The sequence below is a fragment of the Acipenser ruthenus genome, chromosome 7 (assembly GCF_902713425.1).
Source record: "Acipenser ruthenus chromosome 7, fAciRut3.2 maternal haplotype, whole genome shotgun sequence".
NCBI classification, from domain to species: Eukaryota; Metazoa; Chordata; class Actinopteri; order Acipenseriformes; family Acipenseridae; genus Acipenser; species Acipenser ruthenus.
The window spans coordinates 41415966-41438598 of NC_081195.1; the positions used below are offsets into that span (position 1 = coordinate 41415966).

Consider the following 22633-nt stretch of genomic DNA (forward strand, 5'->3'; position numbering starts at 1 on the left):
GAAGAAAAAAAATTAACCATTTGCTCGCACTTAAATACAATTTGGATCTAATATCAGTAAAAAAAAAAAAAAAAGAAACGTGTAAACGTTCGTTCCCCAGACTTTAACAGAAACATACATCCAAACATCCAAACAAGTAAGTGTATAACAACTGTATGGGCGCTACAGGCTTGTGCACAGTAATGTAAGTTTATGTAGTTTCATTATAATGTAGGAATGAAGAATTCTAGTATTATAGCTGTGAATCATTCAGTAGAAAACATCAACTGTATGGTACTGTAAACTGAAGGCTTCATTATAAAAAAAATAAAAAAAGCTTAATCAATTCTGTAAGTTTCCCTTCTTAAATATGTTACAGCTGGGCCATGTTGAAGCAGTTGTTTTTGTATTTTTTTAATATAGTTATCCCTGATAACTAGCTTTATTACTGCCTTCATTAGATTGCAAATTAACAGTGGAGTTCTGTTCAGTTGTTTGTTTTGCTTATCTTTGGTACAGTATGTTTGTTTTCAGACGAGTTGAATGTATTTGTGTGTTTTTATGTGTGAAGGGTGCCTTGCAAACCTTTTTACTCAGAAAGTGTTTCCCACAGCACCTGCATTCTCATTGGCAGTTTCAACCCATTTGTCCCCAAGCTTGCATATTTAATAACTGTTCAAAATAGCAACCTCAGAGAACATAGTGTTCCGCCAAGCAATTTACAAAAACAGACTGAAAAAAAGGACTGATGGGGAAGTATTGTCTGGCTGCGGTGACCTATTTGCTGGGTTTTTGTTCAACATTGAATCTAAATGTAATCTGTTTTAGTTGGAGAGAGTAACCACAACCTGTAAACACAGCGTTTACTAGAAGAGGGGTTGCTCTTAGAGGAAACAAGGCACTAAATTTTTGTCCCCCATCTCACATAACCACACACACGTGGCACAAAACAGTGTTTACCTTTTGTAACCTGGTGGAATTGCATGGGTATGTAATTTTACAAATACAAGTTATCTGAATTAATATGGACTGCTGGCATCAATGATAAGGACCCCCATTGCTCTAAGCCTCCACCGCTCTGGTTGTGAGTGTGTCTGGAACAGGTCTAAAGGTATACCGACTGAAATTCAACCTCCCACTTCTAGGAGGCGCTGAAGCTAGTTGAGGTCTTTCCCTTATCAATATCTGCAGGACTGTGATTCTATCACCGTTTAGCAGCTGCCATCTTGGTAAGGTAAGACAGCATGAGTGCTCCAGGCTCTGCCACTCCAATCAGCCAACATTAAGAACACCTGCCCTGTGGGGATTGATGTTAGGCTGATGTTTTGAGTTTCCAAGTCTTTATTTTCACTTTGACTCTAAGTACATTTAACCTGACACCACGCTGCAAGAAAGTTATGCTACTGTGAAGTAAGAATGTGGTTATTACTCCTTTGTCAAGTATTAACGTGAATCAGACACACTTCAAGATAATCACCTAATTTATTACTCTGCAATTATTTCCAAAGCGTAACCTTAATTTCTAGCCTTCTGGCGTCAGCAGCCCAGAAATTGGCGATGTTTTAAACTCCTGGGTCTTGATGAGGGCGTGGCACCTGATCCATTAGTCGCTGAAAGGTAGCAGGAGCCCCATGTAATCACAAGACATGCCTCAAAACCACAACATGTACCTAGCAGGAGAAGAGATCGATTTAAATGTCCTTGATTTCTGGATCGGCTTAATAAGTAATCTCTTTGCATTACTTCGGACTCCTCTAACGTGAACTCTTGACCTATACAGTAGTATGGGCTATATAATGTGCTTTTATACCTGGGGGCTGTCCACATTACTAGTCTCATGAGTGCATTTAGGAATCCTACTGATAAATAAAGTCATACAAATTAAAATCCTTATTACAATTCTGAAGCGGCCATGGGGGCTATTAAACCCTTAGGTATGCTAAAATTGCTGCCTTTACAAACTAGTCATTGCTGGGTATGGTAACATTGAATGGGCGGTGTTCATTTAACTGAACGGCACTTGGCAACATGATGAATGCAGACTATTCACAAAAAAATTCCAGTCTGTGTGTTTTAGTACTAACATTTCTCTGTGCCTTAAATGTAGGTTTTCCCCTTAATTTGCCTACACACAGGACCAATTCTGTTTAAGTACAGTGTAATTATCCTTTCAGTAATTCCTCAAAAGAGAGAGATTGACAACATTGGAAGAGACATTTATTTTTGATTTATTAAAGTAAGTTTTATAATGTTATAACCCAGGGTCACCCAATACAGGCTTAATATGTATTACTGATTCTTCAAGAATATTCATGTTTCCAACAGCATTTCCACAAAGAAATGTAATCCTAACATTAAATCACAGTTTTATCCCCAAACCTTTAACTCAGTCCTATCCTTAAGTGTCCCAGTTATTCAAATATTATTTTCTATATACAGGAGATTATATTCAAAGTGCGGATGTTCCCAGAGCATTTAGTAACAGACAAATCTATGTGCACTAAAGCCTTTGGTTTTTTTCTGATTATCTTATGTTTATTTTATGTAGTCTAAAATATACAGTTCTCTCTATTTTGAATACATTATGTTGTCATCTATTTTAGCCATGTTGTGTTGTGCAAGTGTGTTGCAATAGTTAGTTTACAGTGCTTGTGTTGTTCTTTATGGTTTGGTCAATGTGCTTTTCTATGCAGCAAATGTAACCAGCTGGTTTAAGATCTATTTAAACCCCTCAACATTGTCTGCAGGTTCTTGAAATGCCACTGCTGGGGACGTCAGAGCTGTTTACCCATATTTGTTGTATATTTGTTTAAATCAGGCAAAATATGAAACCACAGGAACATGAAGTAGAAATGTGTTTACATGTCTCAGCAGATGTTCTTAAGGGATTCATAATAGCTTTTATCCCCTTGGCACAAGGAACATTCTCACACGTTTCTTTATTTTCACTTTTACATGGGTGAAGCCCATTTACCCTGCCATATAAATTCACATCCTATGCCGCATGAACCTGTATAGATCTGTAAGGTTTTAAGGCCAGGGTTGGGATATTTAATGTCAGAGTTAAGTTAGGGTTAGGGTTCAGGGTATTTCCTTATTGATGGTTCTTAGGCCACGTTGACAGTAAACTGTAATGACCTATACTTTACTTAATGTTTTTATGTGTTTGTCAGATTGTGAATCATTGTGTTCATGGCAGATTGTAGGGTTTGGTATGAATAAGGGTAGAATGTGTCTGTAGGGCAGTGAGAGAGAGGGTGTCCAATTTTTTGCTGTTTTTTTCTTTGTGACAGTTCTTTATAAAATAAGAAACAAATGTATAATAGGTATAGTTATGGTTTGCATGTATAATGCTCACAATTATTCAAATATGAACTGGGCGTTAAATATTTTTATAGAATAGTGAATCTACTGTACAAGGCATTTGTATTTTGACAAGTGTAGAAAATTACATTTATTTATGTATTTTTAACATTTTTGAATTTATTGTTCAACATGTGTCTATACATGTGTTTGTATTAAGATGTAGCTTACAAATATATGCAGCACAGTAACAATTACAATTAAAAGAGAAACAATTACAAATACAATATATTGAATTGCACCAAATAGTTGTGGACAATAAAAATAATCAGATATATACTGTAATAGAATCGTTATGAACTTCCTCAAATGTTCAATATATAAAATCCTCATCCGCTCGATTAACAATTTTGCTTTCTTGACGACAGTTTATAGGGCACGTTTATTCTTACTAGTTTTGTAGTGTTACAGACATCTAATTTAAAAATAAATATTGAATAAATATTGAATCCTGGACATACCAGAAAAAGGCAATTATGTAAAACTATCTGCAACAACTGAAAATGTATTTATAAAAAGGGAAGCTATCTCTTAGGCATCCCCGGCTTCCTCTCAAGAAAGCAGGGTGGACCATGTTAAAAACAGCAGTGTTTTGAGAGTGAATAACTACAAGTTTATGTTTATTTATATTTGTATATACAGTTTACAAGGCATTGTTGTAGGGCAGGATTTGCCATTTTGTAACCAGTAGTTAATTTGGTACTATTGCTCTGGTCATCCATTGAAACTGTGAATTTAGGAGTCAGGGTACTGAAATTCAACTGGAAACTTAAAAAATTCAGGGAAAATGTATCCATTTAATATTAATAAAAATACTCCACTAACAAATACTTTAAAAAAGTTGATGTTAATTACAATTATATATAATCACACACACACACACACACACACACACACACACACACACACACACACACACACATATATATATATATATATATATATATATAGTATATATATATATATATATATATATATATATATATATATATATATATACAGTATATATATATATATATATATATATATATATATATATATATATATACAGTATATATATATATATTAATCATTACAATGGACCCTGTTCACAAAGCTCACATGAATTAGTTAAATATTTATTTATTTATTTATATATATATTTATTTATTTATTTTTAAATGGTCAGTTTTTCTGAATACAGTTCAATATGAATTAAACTGTTCTAGATTTGTTAAACTGTTTGATTTCAATGGCCTGGAAATCAAATAGATTTTAATGTATTGGCTTGTGACTGCTTGTTTTTACCAAATTAGACTCAGCATGACATTGACAGCATTAGTTTGTCAACACCCCTTCCATTGGTGGGGCAAAGCTTCCCTGATGGACTGACAGCTAAATGTGCCAGGAAGTTACTGTAAGTTTTCGATTGTGAACACTTGGCAAAACACTTTGCATAAAGTACCGGAGTTGTCCCAAAATCAATAATAGTACTGTAAATAGTGTGTGTGTGGGGGGGGATGTAAGGTTGACAGGGGTGGGGTTAAACCTATCCCTGCCAGAAATCACAGGTCTGGCCATTCCCGCATTAGGTAATTGGTGCTAATTGGGAAGTGGCCACATGTATATAAGGAAGGAGAAATTGTGTGTGGTGCTGTTTGTTATCTGTGTGGTGCTGTTTGTTTAGAGCTGTTCAGTGAAGGCGAATGACCAGTCTGATGGCAATTTTTTGTGTATTTTGTTTAAACCTTTTGTTTCGGCCCTTGTGTCTGTTTATTTGTTGCTATGTTTTTTTTTTGTTTTTTTTTTTTAATAAAGTGTGCAACAGCGCTAAACTGCAGCTTCTACCTCTTCCTGCTGGTAACGTCTTGGGCCGTGACACTGTCCTGTCACAGGTACATTATTTACAGTTATCCATTTTACATTTAATTAAATTAAATACACATACAGTACTAACTAATATTTTACTAGTACTTGAAGTAGGCTATACAAAATATATAATACCAACTCAGGTGGCACAGTTAAATCAGCTACTTGAATTACAATACATTTAATGCTGTTTTGCACTTACATTTTTCCTCATTAGAAACCCAGAAAGTGTGTACAATCCAATTTGTGTACAAAAGCAAATGGTAGCCTCTTACTTAGGAATTCTTCCTAGTCAAATTGTAAAATCTAAATGAGCTCATTGGAGCGTAACAAGAAAACCCAGAGCTTTTTTCAATGCTTATTAAATAAAGTGCTTTATGTACACCTTTGTTCATGAAAGTACGTGTTAACAGCATATACAATGAATTACAGGTTGCAGTCCCATCAGCTGTGAAACAATATAAATAAGGTGAAAACTGAAAGCTTGAACAATTCTTCATATGGTAGGTAATCATTGGATACAACAAACAGGAAAGTGTGATGAATCATTGTTTTTCACAGCCTTTTGGCATTTGTAGTGTACGGTATTAAGAAATATTCATTTAATAAATCACTCTGAGATGCTTGTGCTGTGTGACTGAGGTGTTTACTGTGGGCTGGCTGACAGTGAGTGACAGCAGTTAATGTTTTGCTGTGCAACCATAAGGAATGTGAGCTGAGCCAGGATCCAGGAAAAGTGTGTTGACTTAAGTTAATAAATAAGTGGCAGAGTGGCTCCCCACCACAAACACCCCTGCTTCTCCACTTGGAAGTGGACAGAATCTGTTTAAGTGATATACTATACAGACCTCTAAACGTCTAACAATGTACTTGTGTTCCACCTGAAAAAGCATAGGGATATGGTTTGGCATGTAAGGGTAAGGCTGAGGAATGACTTATCTGCAGTGAGGTTTATTTTGGTCGTATTCCAACTGTATTTTTCCATCCCCAAGGGAAGGGGGTAACACTTCAGAGAAAACAGACACAGCTCCCAACTTCCTGGGCAGTAAATGAGGTAAACAACATAGCCAAAATGCAAGTTCACGGTTAACACAATTCTGGCACCCAGGTTGTTGAAATAATTTACAGCATTTATCTCATTCAAAAGCTGCTTAAAAGCTACTGGTTAAATACACTACCAATGGAATGCATTCTTCTTCAAATACAACCTTATAAATCTATATAGGATCCATACCATCCAAAATAAACACCCGAGTACAGTTTTAAAACAAGACACATCGTCTGCAGAAACCCTGAATGAGTGTATAAGGCAAGCTGAATTCAATAGCCGAATTCAAAGCAGCCTTGAGTGAACTGAGTTCTTTTTTGATGTCACTTTGCTGCTTTTCCCAAGTTACATTTTCCCCAGTATAATAAACATTTCTATATTAAGGGTTCAATTGTTAATATCCTCTGGTGGTCGAAGCATTACATTTGGGAAAAATCTGGAAATTAAGTAATGGACTATTTCAATAGAAGTTTTGTGTAACATGTTGGAACATGCCCAAACTGATTTCTCTGTGGACAGGTTATGTCTCGGCACACACTTTACATGTCAAAATGTGTTCCTGTGCCTTCAGCTGCAGGAAGCAGACATCACTTCCTTTTTTAATTTCATGTGGTCCTCTCACAAAATATCCTTCGCTAATTAAACTAAAAATAAAACCTTTTACAGCAAGTTGTGTGCTTGGATAGGATACCAGTATTTATTAAGTTGAACTGGAAAAACTCCATGATTAATCGCTGATGGCAGTCTGTGCTGGATGTGACAGTATTTTTTTTTATTAAAGGTAAAGCACCCTGTAGTACATCTGCACACATAAAAATCCTTTATGGGTGTGTGACAGGGAGGACCCTGTCACTGGTTCTTTATGGGTGTATGACAGGGAGGACCCTGTCGCTGGTTCTTTATGGGTGTGTGACAGGGAGGACCCTGTCGCTGGTTCTTTATGGGTGTGTGACAGGGAGGACCCTGTCGCTGGTTCTTTATGGGTGTGTGACAGGGAGGACCCTGTCGCAGGTTCTTTATGGGTGTGTGACAGGGAAGACCCTGTCGCTGGTTCTTTATGGGTGTGTGACAGGGAGGACCCTGTCGCTGGTTCTTTATGGGTGTGTGACAGGGAGGACCCTGTCGCTGGTTCTTTATGGGTGTGTGACAGGGAGGACCCTGTCGCTGGTTCTTTATGGGTGTGTGACAGGGAGGACCCTGTCGCTGGTTCTTTATGGGTATGTGACAGGGAGGACCCTGTCGCTGGTTCTTTATGGGTGTGTGACAGGGAGGACTCTGTCGCTGGTTCTTTATGGGTGTGTGACAGGGAGGACCCTGTCGCTGGTTCTTTATGGGTGTGTGACAGGGAGGACCCTGTCGCTGGTTCTTTATGGGTGTGTGACAGGGAGGACTCTGTCGCTGGTTCTTTATGGGTGTGTGACAGGGAGGACCCTGTCGCTGGTTCTTTATGGGTGTGTGACAGGGAGGACCCTGTCGCTGGTTCTTTATGGGTGTGTGACAGGGAGGACCCTGTCGCTGGTTCTTTATGGGTGTGTGACAGGAAGGACCCTGTCGCTTCTTTATGGGTGTGTGACAGGAAGGATCCTGTCGCTGGTTCTTTATGGATGTGTGACAGGGAGGACCCTGTCACTGGTTCTTGCGCGGATGTGTGCAGCAGGTAGGCTCGCATGAGGCTGAGCTGATCAGGAGGTCAGGATTGGCTGAGGGGCGTGCCCAAGGAGGCTGAGCGCAGCTCAAGAAGCCTCTGCGCCACAGCTCAAGGTGACTGCACCGCCATGTTACACAGTTGCCACAACTGTTTACGTAAGGTGTGTGTTACACATGTTACACATACGGGCGCTTTGTTTACATCGAGGAGGAGAGCGTCTGCTCTGCTTAGCCAGGACCATTAGAAAGACCCAGAGTCACCGGGAGGCCAAGACTTCGGGAGCAACAGCAGTAGATTAGTTTAGGGGATGTTGGTCCCAACCAATATAGAGAGGGTTTCGTAGTGTAGTAGGTTCCTGGAGCGGGACATCTCTTTAAAAGTGGCCATTGCTGGTACCCAAGTGGCAGCACCTGTGTGTTAATTAAATCTGCGTGCCTGTGTGGTGTATTAACACCCAATGTTCTGTGTCAGACTCATTATCATTCAGTGACGACTCACGTCGGTAACATCCCCCTGTTACACAGTGTTTATCCAACTTTGTATGACGAAACAAATTCTGTGGGTCTGTTTTAATGCAAGTGTAAAGTTTTTGTGATTAAATCTACACTGTGTTCTGAAAGGTCCATGCGGGTACATGGGAAGCCATCTTGAGGCAGTGAATGCAATTTAAAAGTTTAAAAAAGTGGTCAAAATGTAAAAAAAAAAAATAAATAAACAATACACACACCTTACGTAAACAGTTGTAGCAACACATGGGAACATGTAACACAATAAAATAAAAAGGTCCTTATGTACCCTTTAATGTAAAGCATCCCAGGGTGATTTCCAAAAATATAACAAACTAAACTAAAATAAAAATAGAGCTCGAAACTGCTCGCTCAATTCATTTATTGTTTTCTGATTTAATCTTTTTTTTGTTGTTTTTTTCTTTTACATTTTACTTTGAAACTGTTGTGACTGTTCAGAGTGAATCATTTAGAAGCACAATCTTCTTTAACCTGCAGGGCGTATTTTTTATTTTTTTTTTAATCTCCTCAAACAAGTCAATCCAGGACACCAGCACTGGAATTAAGTAAAACACTTTAAATAGTCTTAGGACATGGATATATTTCTGTGTGTTCAGCTGGGATGTAGTGTTATTTTGTTTGAAGAGCCAGCTTCTCAAAACAAACAGAGCATGTAATATTTATTATTATTCACTTCTTTTCTACAAAATCAAGTAAAAAGATGTGAAAAGCGTTGCCAATGTCTGGTGGTATTGCAAGAAGCAGACTTGAGACTGAAGTTATATGAACAAAAAAATAGTAATTTATTAAAGCAGCCATCTTGTTGCAAAACAACTATTTACAAGTAAAAACAAACAAAGTAAACAGGAATAGTAATGTTTGTATTGACAGGTGAACTCAATAGGTCTTTATTACCCCAACACTAATTCACCCTGAACCGCATCTATCTCTTATTGTTAGACCCAAAATAGCTCCTTCCCTGGATTGAACTATATCAGTGGGGGCTATACAGACGTGCTCAAATTTGTTGGTACCCTTACAGATCATTGAAATAATGCTTCATTCCTCCTGAAAAGTGATGAAATTAAAAGCTATTTTATCATCTATACTTGCATGCCTTTGGTATGTCATAGAATAAAGCAAAGAAGCTGTGAAAAGAGATGAATTATTGCTTATTCTACAAAGATATTCTAAAATGGCCTGGACACATTTGTTGGTACCCCTTAGAAAAGATAATAAATAATTGGATTATAGTGATATTTCAAACTAATTAGTTTCTTTAATTAGTATCACACCTGTCTCCAATCTTGTAATCAGTCATTCAGCCTATTTAAATGGAGAAAAGTAGTCACTGTGCTGTTTGGTATCATTGTGTGCACCACACTGAACATGGACCAGAGGATGCAAAGGAGAGAGTTGTCCGAGGAGATCAGAAAGAAAATAATAGACAAGCATGGTAAAGGTAAAGGCTACAAGACCATCTCCAAGCAGTTTGATGTTCCTGTGACAACAGTTGCAAATATTATTAAGAAGTTTAAGGTCCATGGAACTGTAGCCAACCTCCCTGAGCGTGGCCGCAAGAGGAAAATCAACCCCAGATTGAACAGAAGGATAGTGCAAATGGTAGAAAAAGAACCAAGGATAACTGCCAAAGAGATACAAGCTGAACTCCAAGGTGAAGGTACGTCAGTTTCTGATCGCACCATCCGTCGCTTTTTGAGCGAAAGTGGGCTCCATGGAAGAAGACCCAGGAGGACTCCACTTTTGAAAGAAAAACGTAAAAAAGCCAGACTGGAATTTGCTAAAATGCATATTGACAAGCCACAATCCTTCTGGGAGAATGTCCTTTGGACAGATGAGTCAAAACTGGAGCTTTTTGGCAAGTCACATCAGCTCTATGTTCACAGATGAAAAAATGAAGCTTTCAAAGAAAAGAACACCATACCTACAGTGAAACATGGAGGAGGCTCGGTTATGTTTTGGGGCTGCTTTGCTGCGCCTGGCACAGGGTGCCTTGAATCTGTGCAGGGCACAATGAAATCTCAAGACTATCAAGGCATTCTGGAGCGAAACGTACTGCCCAGTGTCAGAAAGCTCTGTCTCAGTCGCAGGTCATGGGTCCTCCAACAGGATAATGACCCAAAACACACTAAAAGCACCCAAGAATGGATAAGAACAAAACATTGGACTATTCTGAAGTGGCCTTCTATGAGTCCTGATCTGAATCCTATCGAACATCTATGGAAAGAGCTGAAACTTGCAGTCTGGAGAAGGCACCCATCAAACCTGAGACAGCTGGAGCAGTTTGCTCAGGAAGAGTGGGCCAAACTACCTGTTAACAGGTGCAGAAGTCTCATTGAGAGCTACAGAAAACGTTTGATTGCAGTGATTGCCTCTAAAGGTTGTGCAACAAAATATTAGGTTAGCGGTCCCATCATTTTTGTCCATGCCATTTTCATTTGTTTTCTTATTTACAATATTATGTTGAATAAAAAATCAAAAGCAAAGTCTGATTTCTATTAAATATGGAATAAACAATGGTGGATGCCAATTACTTTTGTCAGTTTCAAGTTATTTCTGAGAAAATTGTGCATTCTTCGTTTTTTGTAGAGGGGTACCAACAAATTTGAGCACGTCTGTATAAGAAAATAAAAAGTTTTACAGGTGCGCTTTATAACGGACTCCAAGGGACAATGGAAATCAATACTTTATAAACAGTACGTAGTAAACACAATTCGAAATGCTGTATTACTGTGAACAGTACCTTAAAAATAAACAATACAAGAAAGCTTAAGCACCAAAGAACAGCAGTTATTATCTGTATAAAACACTCTTCTGTGAGCAGTATGATGTAATAAGTAGTACCATTTTACGAATTTACATTTTCGCTAAATGTAATTAAAATTGTATACGTTATACGTTTAAACTGTACAATGGCTGAGCCAACAAAAACATAGAAGAGTAAAAGTAAACAGCAACTGTTTTTCCTGCCTGACGTCAGAAATGCTGCTGTGAGTGACTGTCATTTACTGTCCTGGATGTACCTTATTTGCACAAAATATCTACCTGAGTGGAACAGGAAAACTGTATGTATTACTGTATGTATTAAACTACGTATTAAAAGCAAAACAATCTGCCTGTGGAACACGAAAACTGTACGTTTTAAATGATATATACGTTATAAACGAGTCCGTTTTAACCAGAGTAATTCCCCATTAAAACCCATGTTGTTTGGCAGGGACATCCCTCCTCAATACATTGTAAACGGAACTCTATTCTAACAGGATCCATCATATAAGTGGAGTGCAACTGTACTTTATAAGTTCTCATATCTTTTAATTAAAAACACTGACATATACAGTATAATTTTTTTTTTTTTTTATTTAGTTTTTTTTTGTTTTTTTTACAAATATACAATATACACATACAGAAATAAACATTTCAAAATAATTTATTGATGTATTACATGTGATTGTATGGGACAGGCGCCCGGTCAATATTAGTGTGCTGCAGCTGATCCGAAGCTTAAAATCACTTTGTATTTTCTTTTACAGGAGACCTGGCAACCATCAGTCCAGCAGGTAAGTGTTATGTTTTATATTAAACATATTTGCATTAACAAATTATAATTGTCCACACAGTTTAAATCACAGCAGTCTATGATTGATTACAAGACTATTCCTCCATCACAGTAGTACAGTATCATGTAAGAAATGTATGGCTTTAGGTTTAATATCGCATCAGAAAAAAAAGTACTGTAATAGGTGACAAACCCAGATGACTTTCCTGTGCTATTGGTCCCTCTTATAAAAGTTTCCCATAGTAAAAGCATAGCACCATGTAATAAAGCACAGTGAAAGCATGGCAAAGCATAGGTAAGTATTGTAAAGCCCAGAGAGATATGGTAAAGCATATTAAACATGATGTGACAAGCCATATGTGATGGGCTGAAGGAGTACATGAAATTTGGCCTCCCGACACTAGGAGGCGCTGAACCAGCAGAGCTTTCCTTTACCAGGATCTGCAAGACCATGATGTCTATCACACTTATAGGCTGCCATCTTGGTGAGGCAAGAGAACATAAGCTACCATTAAAAACACCTGTCCTCCAGGGGATTGGTGCTTTGCTGATTACAGGGGCATAGCTCTGGGTAGTAAAGGAAGTGTGCTATCTCATCTCAGCTAGATAGAGGAGCCAGAGAGAGGTTAAGTGAGAAGGCCTGGAAGTACCCTGGTGTATATACCCTGTGTTTTGTTACAGACTTGAGGAAAAAACCTCTTGGATGTGCTGCCAGCATAGGAGCAGCGAAGAGGAGAATCTGGGCCCACTGATTTAAAGTTTAGTTTATTTGGAGAGCCTTCACTGTGACACCCACCTCTTTGTTTAAATGACACTGTTTGAACTGTGTACTTGTGACAGGATAGTGTCACGGCCCGGATGTTATTGGCACAGAGAGAGACTCAGAAAACAGAAGCTGCAGTTTTCAATCACTGACTCGCATTTTTATTTACAACGCAGAACAGGCAACAAACAAAAACACATTAACAAAATAAAAAGACACGAGGGCCAAAACAAAAGGTCTATACAAAAATGTACAACAATACAGGACGAGACAGCATGGAACACGAAACAGACACCACGGACCTCCAAACCAACATTAACTCTACTCAGTCTAACTAACACCTGTGATCACCCTATTTATACACCTGTGGCTGTGGCTGGAGAGATTAAATTAATCATTTAATTACTTATTCAATTCCAGCCAAATTCCCACGTGTTTTGACAGGGAGAAATTTAACCCCCTCCCTGCCAACCCAACATCCCCCACACCAGCATATACACACGTGCACCAGTTTTCACCCTGCCACAGTACTGTTTTTGCAGTCGACCACTAACGAGACCCCGACCGTCCACACCATAGTAAACTGTGGCAAATGTATATTATATCATGGGAAAAGCATAGGAAAACTGCCATAACATTTACAGTGGTAAACTTGTATAAGGGCCAGTAGAGGCATAAAGCTAATAATGATAAAGTATTGAACTTCTGGATCTCAGTCATATTGTCTTCTGTTTGGCTGAGAGTTGCTCCCTACAGGCAAAGCGAATCTGTGACAAACACAACCCATAAGGTCACTTGAAAGGGTCAGTCATGCCAGCTTCCTTTGTGACTCGTTAGTCAATTTGCAACAGACACGGATAGGAAGCTTAAGTAACCGTACTACACAGTTTCTCAACTGATAAATACCAAACCATAATGTCACATTACAGTGTTCTCATATATGTAAAACATTTCTTGGTTTGTTTTTGTGAGTGGTTAGCATATCCAGTGAAGTAAAAAGCCAAAGCAGCTGTTTCCTGTGGCTTTTGCATTGAATCTGCACCATATTGTTAATAGCATGACAAAGACTAAGGTAAACTTCAGGTCACTACAGAGGTGAACAACTGAACAAGACTGGAATAAAGCTTGACCTAAAGCATATGTAGTCCTATTTTGGATATCAGAGCGATTGTAATAGAACAGCTGCAAGCATAATTTGCAATAAAAACTTACATGAATACGGAAGCACTTATTGGACGTTCAAGGATATTTATTGTGAAGACATTTGTTTTTCTTTTTCTGTAGGCTTTCCGTGTTATCAGTTTAAGACATTTTTAAACATACCTGCTTGCATATACTCAGTAGTCACATTTTAGTATAAAATAACTCAAATGAAAATTATTGCAGAAATGAAAGGGTTAGTATATATTGTAAAAACCCTTGTATAAGTCTATTTTCTAGGTATTTTTAGGGGGTCCTAAAAAAGGGGGAGCGACCTATAGGCTTTTTCCTGAAATTGTTGTCTCAAAAGGGGGGGGGGGGGGGGGGGGCACTTATACACCGGTTTTTACGGTAAGTGCTGGCTAGGACTGCAGCATGAACAGTAGTGAAATGTAATGGAATTTAAATTAGATGACCTTTCATACAATTTCATAGAAGAACTGTCTAAATAATTTACCATAGCCAAACATAAATATTGAAGAATTCCCCTATTTAATAATGAAGCTTAGTAATGATTGCATTATACCAAAGATATCTCATTAGTACAGCTCTATTAAACAGAGCTGTCTGTGTAGGTAATGTAATAGGGTGGGCATTTCCAATCCGTAATGGCACAGTAATTTTGCTATGCTTAAAATAATCACATACAACAGATTGAGGCAAAATCTAATATACCTTTATCGGTATATCAACAGGCTAAATACAAAGATTTTATAATGTATGAATACATTAGGAACATGTATGTATTTATTCTATACATGTTTTAAAGATGGTCACAGATTTGCTCATTCATTTAAACAACGTCCATGTATTTTTTACTAACCCTTAAAACCAATACTCATTATGTTTTCTATTTCAGTGTATTACTGCAGAAAGAACAGTTATTGTATCATTGCATAATACTGAAATGCGGTAGGTTTGGACAGATTTTTTTATTTCAGCAGTAACTCCATGTATTCGTTTTTCCCTCACCCTGTTTTCTATACCCTATAGCCTCCAAAAACAACTACAAGGCAAATATCTGCGCCCTTTCTCTTATGCTTGTTCCCTCTCTCCGATTAACCCATAAAAACCCTGAAGGGACACTATATGCATAAGTACATTGAAGGCATTAAAAATACTTCTAACCGATATGTTTGCCAAAGAGTTTTACTTAATTTGGCTAAGTGCCTGCAAAAACTCCAGCTGCCCCAAACACAGACCAACAGTGGCATTATTGCTTATTAACTGATTCAGGTTTTTTATTTTTTTTAATTCAAGTCCTTCAGTCACCTTTCAATGTCCCACCCACATAACAGCAAAATAAACTACTTTTTCAAACAGTACTGCTGTAGGTCAATGTCAGCATTTGTTCAGGGTTATAAAAGCTCTTGATGATGTAATCTTTTTTATGTATAGTTTCATAATTACTGTGTTGTATGTATCGCACACACTGCAACGAAACCTACATACAGTATATCAGATAAAAATACCCCTAACCTTTAAAGTATGTTACAGTCATGCACCGTATGGGCTAGAGCTGCTGCATTGTTCCTCCTCACTTCTTTTCTTCTAATTGGAATTGAAAACTACATTAACACAAGTTCCCTTTTTAATTCTTGCATCTTCTTTCCTATGTCTTGAAATTGTCATGGTCTTCAAACAGCCCTGCAACAGCTCTCATTTTTAACCCTATCAATGTTGTTACACTTGCCTTGCATTTACAAGGTAAATTCTGCATATCAAATACATTGCCGAAGGCTGCACTGCAATGCATCAGCTGACCAGGGAAATTAACCCATAAAATCAGATATGTACCTCAGTCTGTATCCAAGAAAAACAAAATCCAGATTGCTTGTTGGGTGGGTGACGTCAGACCAGAGAGGAGACAGACACAGACAGCACTGAGGTATGAATGAATGTGCTGGTGTGCCAGTTTATTGTAAAATAAGTAAAAGGTTTGAACAAAACAGAAACACTGAACAAACAAAACGGCACGTTGGCCAAAATAAATATAGACCAAAAAAACGTGACGGACCTAAACAAGTATCGTGCGGGTCCTCCTACATGAGTAGTTGTAATATGTTATAAATTAAATTCTCTCTCTCTCTCTCTCTCTCTCTCTCGAACACCAACCCTGTGTGCGTGAAAATTGAATCTTTTATGCAGCTGTGCTGGGACTCGTTGTGCAATCCCTGTGTCTAAATACAAATATACATTTTAAATCACCTGTGCTACATAACCCACACTTCGTGCACCACTACACACATACATATAAACATCCCACATACAACATAAAACACAAAATACGCACAGGGGTCACCTTCAGGGCACAAATGCACTCTCAATGACACAGTGCCTGCTTATCATGCAGCCGTTAATCAAAATATTCAAGTACCAGTAGTTCTACCCAGCGCTCCAGATAAGATTTTGGGTCCTTGAGTAATTTGCTCTCCAATTTAGACACTATGTGAATAAAATGTATTTTGGGTGAGTAAAATGCAATATTACCTTGAAGTCTTTCAATAAATACTGTACATACTTTAATGCTAACTTATTGGGTATGCATGACCTTACAAAAAATATGGCTGTGAAGCAAATGAACACTTTTCTTTTATTATTATTCCAGTGCTGCAGATGGAATATACTTAGGGCTTGAAGTTTTTGGTTTTAACTGATAACTTAAATAATGTCAATCATGAAGAACTCTCTTTCTACATAATAAAAACAGCTTTCAGAAGGCAGGCAGTGTGCAAAGACATTGCTGTTGACCAATCATTAATTTTGTGGACCTACTTAATATGCTAGGAAAGTCAATGTGTTATTTGCTTGGCAACAAGTTTAACGACCACATCTAAACAAACCAGCAACATGGCATCGTCAGTTAGTTTTTACGGCATTACGGTTTTATTCAGTGATGAACCTAAAACATTATTGTTAGTATATAAAACTCCTCTACAGTTAGGTTTCTTCTATTGCATGTTACATTTCTTGTGTACAACTGCCTAATTATTATTAAAGTTACATAAATATCAATTCTTAATTGGAGTACCATGATGAATGCTTAATCTTAGGAAAATATTTAGCTGGCTAGAGTGGTGCATGGGTGGTGACTTCAGACCAGAAGCAGCACACTGCAAACACACAGGTAGGCTTGGGTGCAAACGCTATGTTTATTAAAAAATAAAATAAAATACAACATTTTAAACAAAAAACACTGCTCACAGAGCGAAATAAAAAGGTTACACAAAAACAAAATCACGAACACAAAACTCCCAGCACTCCAGCACTCGTAGCAGTTGTTTTTTTAGGTCTACTTTTAGTTTATCTTTCTCCTCTCTCGTTCTCGCCTCTCGAACACCCACTCCCAGAGCGTAGAAAGCTGCAAGCTTTTATACATCTCCTGATTAGCAACAATTAAATCAGTGAATTAACTCGGGAGATGGTCACCTTCTGCACGAGGTTTAATATAGCCCAGCAGGGAAAAGAAAAAAATGCTTCAGTGGTAACAGCTGTCTAGTCCTATTCCAAGTATCTTATGGGTGGGTGACCAAAATTCTCCCTTTGAGAATGTCTAATTGGCGGCGGTTCAGGTAGTGGGCCTACTGGGTAGAGATAACCCCATATAGACTGACCTGGTTCTTGATACTGCAGCTCAGGCTGTGCAGGCTCAATGGTGGGTGTGTCTTCTACAGGCACTACACAAGGTCGCAGGAGGTTTCAATGTAGAACCCTCTCTGTTCCCCCTGATCTCTCTGGCCTAACCTTGTATCCATACCCATTCTCCATTAACAAAGGCATCTCCCTGGCAGTACGGTCATAATATTGCTTACTCCGTTTAGCATTCTCCTTGCTTGTAAGAGGATTATTGTCCATAAACAAATGGGGCACCCATCAGATAATCTTAAACATTTTCTGTAACAGCCCAATTTAAAGCCAACAACTTCAATTTAACCCTTTGCGGTCCTATGTCGGACCTGGTCTGACATTGCAATTTTCCCTTTCCGGTCCAATGTCGGACCCTGTTCGACATCATCAAAAAGACATAAAAACAGGTCTCTAGTCGTTTTTTCTCCGGAAAAAGCCGAGAAAACAATTCAATGCCCGAGTGAGACCGATAGGAGCTGAAAAAAAAAACAAAAGGGGGCGTATCTCATGAATACAGATAGCCCTGACACTACATAGATAACACAGACATAAACAAACAAGATAGCTGCTTCTGCATCCAGCGCTCAAAGAATATCACAGACATTTTCAGAGCTTTTTTTAGATGTTATATTAATAAAATAATGACTTGGGTCACATTATTGAGGAGTTTGGTGATAAAACGAGTGATCAGGAGATGATTTATCGGTATGCACTACTATGTAGAGGTATGTAAAAAATACAGCGAACAAGGGGTGGGGCGGGGCTGGAGATGCAGTACTGAGTGTCTTGTTGATATGCAGTGCATTTGAAACCTGTTTCACTGTGAAAAAAAATACTTTTAAACAGCACGTCTAAAATAAACTGCGCGTGTGAAAATAAATTGTGTACGCCTGAGACGCGCTGAATAAATGGACCGCTAAGGGTTAAATGAACTATAATTAGAGTGATTCCTTTCAGTCAGACGAAGGCTCTACTTGCATATGCAATGACCTGTTCCCTTCCTTCCTGTTTTTGTGCCAGAACAGCTCCCAATCCCCACTTACTTGCATCGGTGTAAACCACAAAAGTTTGGGTAAAGTCTGAAAAAGCCAGAATCAGTGCAGTCAAGAGGGCTTCCTTCAGCTGAGTGAAAGCAGTCTCACACAAGAGTGTCCAGTTCACCCTTCCTCATCTGGCAGTTTTCCATACAATAGTGCCTGAACAGATGCCGCCAACTTCGCCAAACCCTTGATGAACCTACAATAGTAACCAGCAAATCCTAGAAAAGACCGTACTTGTGTGACTGTTGTGGGGACTAGCCAGTCACGCCCTGCGCCCACCTTCGCAGGATCAGGAAGGACACCGTCTCGATTCACCACATGCCCCAAGAATCATCCAACTACACCATCAATGATTCTGCTAGTTGATTCCCCCATGTTCCATTAACTGAAAAAAATAAGTAATATCTGAAACAAAAACACATTGGAAATGGGAAAAAACACAAAATTGCACAGCCATTTAAAGTGGAGATATCAAAAACACAAGCCAAGTTTCAAGAAACCATTGGGGCAACCTTACCCAGCACAAAGCAAATAGGCACAACTGTAAAACCGATGGGGGCCAAGGTTTCCCCAGTTGTTTCTTCTAACTTGTATGAAAAACACAAGCTAAGTTAGAAGGAACAATTGAGGCAACCTTGGCCAGCACCAAGCAAATAGGCACAACTGTCAAAGTGGTGGGGGTCAAGCCAAGGTTGCCCCACTTGTTTCTACTAACTTGACTTGGGTTTTTCAGGCACAACTTGCATCAAATTGGGTGATTGGGTGAGTGAGTGCTGGAGTGATGTGTGTTGAGTTCAGGCTTGCTTTTTAAAAGCGTTATTATGTGCCTCGCAAAACTGGTTTCGTGTTTGGCGCATAGTTTTGAACATGGCAGGATCTCACAAATTGTCGGTCACACATGCCAAATTGCGGTATGCATACATTATATTTGTGCACAGCGCAAAACAAATTGTGGCACGCAAAAAGAAGTTTTGAATATGATACATTGAGCATTTGGGCATAACGGCCATTTGCGACGTGCATAACCCTCTGCATGGTGCGCAAACCTTTTGAATATCTGGGCCTATGTCTTTACAGACATAAATTAATCATTTTACAGGGATTCTTAAAGAAAGAGGCATATTAGTTACAGACTGCTTTCACAAATCAGCATCACAAGTTATAAAGGAACCTGAAACAGAGTAAAACAAAACAATCCAGACCTACTTCCATTGGTGAATTGGAGATGTGGTTGAGAACTCCGACATTGAACATTGTTAAAATAGAACTAAACAAGGAACAAAGCCTAGTGAGTCCTCAATCTCACCTCCAACGGACTTCAGCTGTCGCGCATCGGGCATGTATTCTATTGGCTAAAGATTCCCAATCTCATAACTTAGTAAATGAATTGGATTTTCTATTTACAAGCTAAACAATTGCATTCAAAACAAGGTGTCATTCTAGAAACCCCCTCCCCCTCACTGCAGAGCCCAACGGGTGCCAAGAATGCAACACATCTGAGCTATAACGGGTGCTAAGAATGCAACACATCTGAGCTATAGTTACTAGATGCAGATACACACCACCTGCCATTATACGCAGCAAAACCCAGCCCTTCTACCACCGCTCTTACATCTCAGGCTGGTATCCATGCTCAGACAAGGTGCTCATTATCTCGAAGGAATGTGTGACGTTTGACAAATGCTTCAGAAGTAAAGACACTTGGCAGAAATATTTAGATTGCCAGTATTAATGGTGGTTTATGACAAGGTGTTGTATTGCTTCCTTTCAAGGTACCCCCATTCATGACCGACGTCCCGGAAGAGCAAACAGGCACCAGCCAAGGGATGGACAGCCAGGTCCGTGTACACACCTGAGACTCGAGGTCCTACTCTACCTAGGTTAAGTACCAGTGGCCGGGTCGGAAGAACAAACCAGAGTAGGGAGGGCCGAGATCGGAGTGTACGTGGTGAATGACCAGGGACAGAGAGAGTGTGGAGATCTAGTGCTGTTTGTTCTTCCATCGCAGGATAATAATCTTGCATCGTTGTGCTAGGAGAGGGGGTGACTGAGCCTTAAGGGAGCTATATACAAGCCATACACCGGGACAAACCAATAGATTAGGAGCCTCTTGGATCGGTCACTTTCAACTTTACTTTTCCTTGTTGGCATTTCTTCCGGGACAGTGTTTGGCAACTTGGATTAAGTACAGGACCTGCAAACTGAGTTTTCTAGACCTTTTGAGGCCCAGGTGAATGTACTGGAACTATCATTTCACCAAACTGCTGCTTACATTGTTCGGGACTGTGTTGTGATAATATATTGTGTGAAGTTGAATAATTGTAATACTAATAGCCCCCTGAAGTCACAAGTAGCCTGTTAAAATAGTTTGTGGAATGTTTTAGTGGTTTTACTTAGTGCACAGTTTTAGGTGTTTATTTTTTTTAGAATAGGTTTTGTATGGAGATAATGTGCAAGGCAGTTGAAAGGGGGGAGTTTGCAAACTGTCTGATAAAATAAGTTGTATTTGATTGTCTAAATTTCCTGTAATAAATAAATCATTATTTTACTTACTTGTTTGTGTGGTTTGTGTGGGAAGGTCCGGGTGGTCAGTTTGAAATCCAAAACAACCTGTGGGCTAAGCGGATGCGCTTGTTAAACTAGGGGTCATGAGCGAGGATATAAATAGGGGTCATAGCTGACATGATCTGTTCCTTGGTAAATGGTTAGAGACAACCTACAAGTAACCTGTTTTACCGTACTGTAAACCGTAAGTTTGTTTTGTCTGTTAGTGTTTGTTATAACTGTCTGTTTGTTTTAAACTAGACTTCCTATAACACGATCCAGAGCTGTAGCAGAAGCCAGCATAAACCCGGACATCACTTTCACCCCTGCATTTCACGGAGAACTGTAATACACCACTTGCACTTATTTCACTATCACTAAGAACTGTGTTTGTGTTTTGTGTCTAGTGTTGGTGTGTAAAACTGGACTTTTTGGTTGCGGGTCAAACCCGGGGATTTACAAATACCGAGTGATACACGCCATTGTATCACTCCTTCATTAAGCATTAAGGCTCTGGACATTATAATTTATCAATAAACACCCTTGCACCTGTTAGTAATTGTCCGTGTGATTCGTACCTGCACTGCACTCACCTGTATCCACTCACCACTTTGCCACATGCAGTTACAATTTGTCAAGGCATGAAACTGTCGATGTTGCAAACCCCTGCTACGGATGCAATTCACACATTTGATAACAATGCTCATTACGTGTTCTAATTCTGCAACTTTTCCACATAATGCCTTTTGATGCAGAGTACGAACATTGGTACTTCCGCATGTCTTTCTGTCAGCCAGTCCACTCTTTTGCCCAGTCATATATGGTGCACCATAGATTGTAATCCTGGTTGGTTTCTTCCAAGGTAATTCTGCACTTTCCATGGCTTCTTGAAGTTTTTTTTTTTTTTTAAGTCCTTTCATGTGCTTGTGGTGTTCATGCTTAAACTTAAAAGCTTCAATAACATTTGGCAATATGCTGAGCAACCGTGTTATAAGACAGACTGACATCAGAAAAATGTTCTCTTTTTTTCAGGGCATACTACATCAGCTGTTTTAAGCATGCACCTTTTAACAAATTCACCATCTGAAAAAGGTTTGGCAGCGCATGCAATCTCTTTTGTAACAATAAAACTGGCCTCCACAGCACTTTCATTTTTTCTTCTCATTTTTAGAAAAAAACTTTCATTGAGACTCCATAGCTTCTTTCATCTTTGTTATTTTGTCAGCATGAGCCTTTCCAGTAAACTCAGAATACATTGCTTTGTGCAGCATGTCATAGTGCTGTTTTTATTTTATAATCTTTCATAACTGCAACTGTTGCACTGCAAATCAGACATATTGCCTTGCTGTAAAATTCAGTGAAAAATTATCTGTCCCAACGATTTTGGAATCTTCTGAGTTCCGTACACAATAAATAATTTAAACAAACCTTCGCTTCGCTATGCTACTCAAAATTATTACGCATGTACAGGAGGAAACAGATCCTGT

At 38.7% G+C, this 22633-nt stretch overlaps 1 long non-coding RNA gene across 1 annotated transcript; it reads left to right on the forward strand.

The window, feature by feature from the left end:
• The first annotated feature begins 6 nt into the window (after positions 1-6).
• On the forward strand, positions 7-21154 carry LOC117416283 (uncharacterized). Its single transcript, XR_004546524.2, has 3 exons — positions 7-136; positions 11947-11973; positions 20375-21154. It is a non-coding gene; the product is annotated as an uncharacterized LOC117416283 (long non-coding RNA).
• Positions 21155-22633: the final 1479 nt, after the last annotated feature.